Source organism: Orycteropus afer, unplaced genomic scaffold (genome assembly GCF_000298275.1).
Source record: "Orycteropus afer afer isolate SDZICR_OR568_19922 unplaced genomic scaffold, OryAfe1.0 scaffold00006, whole genome shotgun sequence".
NCBI classification, from domain to species: Eukaryota; Metazoa; Chordata; class Mammalia; order Tubulidentata; family Orycteropodidae; genus Orycteropus; species Orycteropus afer.
In genome coordinates this window covers 28,486,424-28,493,441 of record NW_006921593.1, presented here as the reverse complement: position 1 = coordinate 28,493,441, position 7,018 = coordinate 28,486,424, and the positions used below count along the sequence as shown (strand labels likewise).

General features: G+C 51.8%; 1 non-coding gene across 1 annotated transcript; it reads left to right on the top strand.

The window, feature by feature from the left end:
• Positions 1-4,712: 4,712 nt before the first annotated feature.
• TRNAG-UCC lies at positions 4,713-4,783 on the top strand. Its single transcript has one exon. It is a non-coding gene; the product is annotated as a tRNA-Gly (tRNA).
• Positions 4,784-7,018: the final 2,235 nt, after the last annotated feature.

The following is a 7,018-nucleotide window of genomic DNA, read 5'->3' as shown; positions in this document are numbered from 1 at the left end:
TGTGAAATCAAGTCTCCTTGCGCGTCGTTTGGCCCTGCCGCGCTGGGATAATGCAAGAGAGCAAATGAGTGCGCAGGTGAAGGCGGTCATTCATTCCACAAACGAATCCTCGCCTTCCGTTAGGGAGCCGGGTTCCAAGCCGGGCCAGCACGCCTCAAGCGTAGCCACCATCCCGCTGTCAGTGCAGGCGGGCGTGTTGTTGTGATGCGGAACAGTTTTCACGGAGCTTCCAGACTAAGATGGACTAGGAAGGAAGACAATGATGCTCTGCTACGTCCGGGGCACCACGAGTGGGACTGGACTCCATGGCAACTCGCTTCTTACACCAAGAACCGCGTATACGTAAGCGCGCATGCGCACACACCCTGCCCGGCAGCCTGTCCAGGCCCTTCCTCCAACCCCAGTTGCCGTCTCCGGTCTCTGTTTAGCCAGCCTTTCTCTTCGGGAGTAGAACGTCATCTCGCTAACAGGAGGGTTCTCTTTGTTGCCAGCAAGAGAAAGTAGCTGAGTTAATTCTAGGGAGAAAGGGGCTCTGTTCAGGGGACGGAGCGGCTTACAGTCGCCAAAGGGTTTCTGAGCAGCTAGATGCTGGCACCCATCTTTACCTGCCACCTCCTCCAGGTGACGCCTCCACTCGCCCTGCGCCCCCACCGTCCCCTCCTGCGTTTGGGGCAGGGGTCCTGAGCCTGGCATCCTTGGGTCACTGGCTATGGCGGAGACCTGGGGCATCGATGACAAGATCCTGGATTTGCCCCGCCTGCCCGGACCTGGGCATCTCCAGGGACCAAGGGCACACAGTATACATGCTCAAACAAGGCCACCCAGCCAATGAGGCACCGACCACCACCTGGCCGTGCAGAAAATACACACACAACAGAAATACTTTCCCAAGGTGATCCACCCTGAATGTAAACTATAGGGCTGTGCATGCAATTGTTAAACGTCTCATGCAGTAGTTACTGTATGTTGTCAGTGTGGACTGCGGTCAAGTGGACTCCAGCTCATAGCACCTCCGTGTGACAGCCTAGAACGGCTCAGTAGGGTTTCCAAAGCTGTCAATCTTCACAGAAGCAGACTGCCACATTCTTCTCCCACGGAGCAGCTGGTGGGGTCAAAGCACCCACCTTCTGGTGAGCAGTGGAGCCCTTAACCACTGTGCTACCTGGGCTCTTGTTGTTGGGTGTCATCAGGTGACAGTGACTCCTAGCATCCCCTCGGGACAGAGTAGACCCGCCGTCTCGGGTTTCCTAGGAAAGGAAGCAGGTGGTCAGGGCTTTCTCCCTGGTTGGAACTCTGCCCACCCTTTCAGTTAGTAGCACAGCGCGTGTTGCACCCCCAGGGCTCCTCCGTGGTGGTTGTGTGTATAAAACCATTTGCCATTCCAACCCCTTTCACGTGTACAGTTCCCTGGCATTAATTCCATTCACCACCTTGTGCATCACCACTGTCCGCTCACCGATATTTTCACGCCTGTAACAAACGCCGTGCCCTTGAGCACTGCCACCCTCTTGCCCTCACACCTGGCCCCAGGAGCCACTAATGAACTGTTCTCTACGCATTTGCCTGTGCTGGGCATTTCCGATGGGGGGATGGGACAATGCTTGTTCCTTTGTAACTGACTTGTTGGGCACAGCCTGTTTTTGAGGCTCCTCCATGTCCTAGCGTGTATCGGCCTTCGCTTCATGGCTGAGAGATTGTGTTCATTTTTGGAGCCATATTTGAATACCACAGAACTTGCATCTCAGCAGAAATGTTCTCTTTCACTCCCATGCTTCGTAGAACACCGTTGGCGCAACTTTCACCTGCATCCCTGGTCTCCGTGTCTCCATCACCCTGGAGCTGCTTGTTGGAGTCACCGGCTGCTTCCGGAGGCTGACACCTCCCATCTTGGAGATTCAGCACTTTCTGAGTCTCTGTAGGACAAAAGACTGGCAATTTTTGCCTCAAGTGATCAGTGTCCTTTCTCATAATGTTGGAGGGGCGACTTAGAGCCAGTGTCTGAACCTTAAGAGAAACGTGACCTTTTCACATCCGCTGTACCTGGTGATGGGGACATACCGGTCACCCCAGTGTTGTCTTCACTCCTACTGCAGTGGCCTGGGCTCCTGGCTCACAGACAGGGAGGAGAGGCCCAGGCAAGGCCCCAGCTGTTTGTGGTCATCAGTAAGTACCAGGGGGCTCGGGATGTCAAAGATTTGAGCCTCCAGTCACCGCTTGGGTGGAGGCAAGGGCGGGCAGTGGGCTCCGTGCTGCTATTAATCACCAGGTATTTACTGACTCATGCCAGGTTGTGGGGTGGAGAAGCGGTGTGGGCCCTGCTGGGAGAGGCATGAGGAAGGATTGGCTTCTATTAGAACAGCCTGGTGTCCGGTGTAATGAGGGGCCAGTGAGGCGGAGCAGATGGGAGGGGAGTCTGTTCTCCATCAGGTGCCCACCGAGTGGCAGGGCCACGCTGGGCTTGTGCCAGCCTCTGTTGGGAGCAGATGGGTGGCTCAGGGTCTTTGATGAGCCCTGAGTTGGAGACAGCACAGTGTCCTGGAAGGAGCCCTCAGTGAGAACGAGAAAGTCTGGGCTGCTCAAACCTCCATGGGCCTCAGTTTCCACTTCCAAAGCCAAGCTCCTGTAACCTCTTTCTAGTCCCAGGTCCTCCTAACTTGTGGGGTGGCCAAACAGAAGGGCTGTGTGTCCCCCACATTCAGTGGCACCCAAGCACCACCACAACAGTCATGAAGATTCTTGGGAAACTGTTGGAGTGGCGTCTGTGCCGACCCCTTCCACCCATAAAGGATGCTAACACACTGTGGAGTGTGGGAGACTTTTTCCTGAGGGGCGGGGACACCGGAGGTGGGTTACAATGCAATAAGAGCACAGACTGCGCGTAAAACGCCCCCAGCCGCCTCCCTGCCAGGGCGTTTCTCCTTACCCTTGTGCTGCCCCTCCCGCCAGCATTGTTCATTTCCCCTGCAGTGAGCTCAGCCTTCCCCACACTGAGTCCAGCCACCGGTGCCCACCTGGGGCCTCTGCCCATTAGTAGCACTGAGCAGGAGCTGGGACAGAAACCCTGGGCCGGGCTCCCTCTTCACCACTGTCCGAATGGAAGAGGAAGGCTCTGAAGAGGCATTGTCTGCCGGACTGATGCAAGGAGCTCTGGGGGTTCAAGCTGCCAACCTTCCAGGGAGCAGCCGAGCACGCACTGTTTGCACCATCCAGCGAGCTCAGAGCGGCCAAAGGTGAGACGTCCACTATCTGTTATATTTGTCAGGGCTTTTGGGTTGCAAGTGACAGAAATGCAGCTCAAACCAGCTTAAACAGAAGTATGTTGGCCTAAGTAACCGACTGTGCTGTGGCGGGTGTGGCTGGATCCAGGATCATATGCCGTTACAGGCGCGGCTGGATCCAGGATCACAAGCTATGAAACGGGACACTCACCGTCGCCTAAAGGTGCTTTCCTCTAAGTTGGCCTCATTTATGGGAAGGTTTTTGGTGGCTGTTCTAAAGCATATGTGCAAATTCTTTGACACTCCTTCCGTCAGGAGGTGGTGTCTATGTCCCTCCCCCTTGAAAGTGGGCTGACCTTGCTGACTTGCTTCTCACCAATAGAATGGGGTGCAAATGGCACTGTGTGGGCTGGACAAGACCAGGCAGCTTCCACCTGGTTCCGGGAGACGCTGGATCAGGAATCCAGGTGCAAGGCCGGTGTGATTGAGACCACCGTGCTCAAGCAGCCACACGAGGGCGCTCCAGTCCACAGTCAGCTGAGCCCCTGAGGCAGCCAGCAATTAACACAAGCTAGGCAGGTGGGCCATCTTGGGCATCCAGCCAGGGTCTGGTCTTCTATGACTGCAGCTGGTGTGAATTACCTGATCATCAAGGTGAACACAGGCTGTTGTGTGTGTGGTGAGCAGTTTCACATGAGTTTCTGATGTGGTCAAAAATACATGAAGCTGTTCCCTACAGATTAGTAAGTAAGCCCAAGTAAGCCCGTGTTTCCCCAGCTTACTGGGTGCTCCGTTGCAATTGTAAATTTGAAAAGAGGAAGGTACGGTGGGGTTTGGAAGGAGACAGATGCCAGTCATACCTAGAAGCAGAATTTTTTTTTTTTTTTTAATTGAAATTGTTCACTACAGATGAATAAATTAGCACATATAAACCCATACTTAACTTGTTTACTGGATAATCAGACTTTGATTGCAGACCAAGCTGATACCCAACCACAGCTGTATGAGAAACCTCAGGCAAGAACTGATCAGCCGAGTCCTTGAGAATTCCTGACCACACACTCGTGAGCCAAATAGGGCTTGTTTTAAGTGACTTAAGTGTTCATACCTGTGGTAAGGGACAGACTCTCCCTTCTCAGTGACAAAGATGAGCCTTCGGAAACAAAGGGCTGTGGCAGGGCCAGGCCTCTCTGCTGTGAGTGCACAATGACCTTGAGCGGGTCTCCCCCTGTCGTCCTTGTTCTCCGGCTTTAATAACAAAGTGTCTTCTGGACTCTGGTAGCACAGTGTGACACGCATCACCGCTCAGGGACCCCCTTTCTGAGTTAAGACTTGATGATACGCCTTCATCCCGACCAGTGACCAAAGGAAAAGCATTCCTACAAAGAGCCCTCTGACCTTGCAAAGGACAGGCCTTGATGCTGTTGAATCACGACCCACATGGACCATTTCTCCTTGAGTTCAGGGCTAGCACAAAGTGTGTATGCCAGTGAGGCGTGGGTGGTTCAGCGGTAGAACTCCTGCCTTCCAGACAGGGGACCCAGGTTCGATTCCTGGCCTACGCACCTGACGTGCAGCCACCACTCGTCTGGGAGTGGAGGCTGGAGCGTTGCTCTGATACTTATCTTGTAGACTGAGACAGACTAGGAAGAAGCCTGGTGATCTGCTTCTGAAAATTAGACAACAAAACCCCTATAGTTTGTAATGGTCCGACCCAGAACTGATCGTGGGGACAGCACAGGACCGGTTAGCGTTTTGTTCTGTTGTGCGTAGGGTCACCCTGAGTCAGGGGCCAAGTCGACGGTAGCTAACACAGCACAGAGTAACTAACGACACGGAGTAGTGGTGCCTTTTCTCAGACATCAAAGAGGATGTTGTTGATCAGTGGGTTTCTCTTTTCACTTTACCTGGCAGGAAGATTCTCGTTTCACTGGAGTAATTCTTGTTTCCTAGAGTCTGGTCATTCACCATCCCGGCTCCTCTTTCCAATGTGTAGCCCTGTTTCTCTAGCTCTTTAACCCTACCTTATATCATTCTTTATTATCTGTATTCTTTGTTATTTTCCTGATTATTAATCACTGCAGAAAAACTGGGAATGACAACAGACCCCAGAAATAAACAAGACAAGGACAGAGGGAAAGATCATTTTTGAAACACACACAGTAGGCAAAAGGTTAATTTCCTGCTGATTTAAGCATTCCTACAAAAGAAAGACAGGAGAAGATGGGCAGGGAACGTGGACAGGGCCATCACAGAAAAAAGCATATGTGTTCTGCCCCTCGAGGGATCAGAGAAGGTGACCTGTAACTGCACTAAGATCCTGTTATTTGCCACAGACTGGCAGGAATTCAAAAGACTGTGCCTGATAAGAGTCAGGATGAAAAGGGGCGTGGGAAAAATGGTGCTCTCACACTCTCTTATGGAGTATTTATTAGTCCAGTCTTTTTAGAGGAATAATTTGACAGCATCTATAGTGTCTAAGGCTCTTACTGCTAATGAGAAGGCTGGTGGTTCAAACCCACCAGCCAGAAGACTGGGCAATCTACTTCCATAGAGATACTGCCTCGGAAACCTGAGGAGGGGTCGTTGAGTTGGAACTGACTCTACGGCAGTGAGTTTGGTTTTTGTTTTCAATTGTAACTTACAACAGATGTTATTGTTGGGTGCCATTGAATTGGTTCTGACTCACAGCGACCCTGTGTCCAACAGAATGAAACTGCCCAGTCCTGCACCCCCCTCGAAATCCCTGCTCTGCCTGAGCCCATTGGCACAGCCACTGTCAGTCCATCTCATAGAGGTCTTCCCCTTTCAACCAATCCTGTATCTTACCAAGCGTGATATCCTTCTCCAGGGCTGGGCCCTTCTGACAGAATGACCAAAGTACTAGCGACGAAACATGGCCATTCTTGCTTCCAAGGCCCTTCCAGTTGTACTTCCTCCAGGACAGATTTGTCATTTTCCTAGCAGTCCACGGTACATTCGGTGTTCTTTTCCAGCACCACAACTCAAAAGCATCAATTCGTCTGTGGTGGTCTTTATTCATTGTACAGCTCTTACATGTACATGAGGCCATGAAAATACCATGGCTTGGGCCAGGCACACCTTAGCCTTCAAATGCACACCTTTGTTAGACAACGTCTACTTTGCAGCAATTCCAATTCTAAAAACACATCCTGAGATTCACGTACAATGATGTTCTTTGCAGAAATGTTTTTAATAAAAGATTGGAAGCCACCTGCATGTCTGTTGGTAGAGGAATGGTTAAATGAATAATGGTATGTTTAAGTGATGAAATAGTGGGTAGCTCGATCTATATGGAAGGAGCCCTGGTGGTGCAGTGGTTAAGAACTCAGCTGTTAACTGAAAAGTTGGCGGTTCAAACCCACCAGCTGCCCTGCAGGAGAAAGATGAGACGGTCTGCTTCTGTAAAGAAGACAGCCTTGGACGTCCTGTGGCGGGCAGTTCTACTCTGCCCCATCAGGTCACTGTGAGGCAGACTTGGTTTGTTTTTTTGGTTTTGGGTAGCGCAAAGGGTCTGTGTTCAGTCAGCTGCTGACCAAAAGGTTCCAGTCTTCCCTGAGGCGTCTCAGCAGAGAGGCCTGGCAATCTACTTCTGACAAAGCAACCCCTGGGAGCCTGTGGAGCAGGTGGACTCTGATACACACGGGGTTATCATGTGTCAGACGCTGGCGATCGTTAAAAAAGATACTGAAATAGGAGCTCTGGTGGCGCAGTGCCTAAGGCATGTGACTGCTAACCAGAAGGCTGACGGTTCAAACCCACCAGCCTCTCCTCACAAG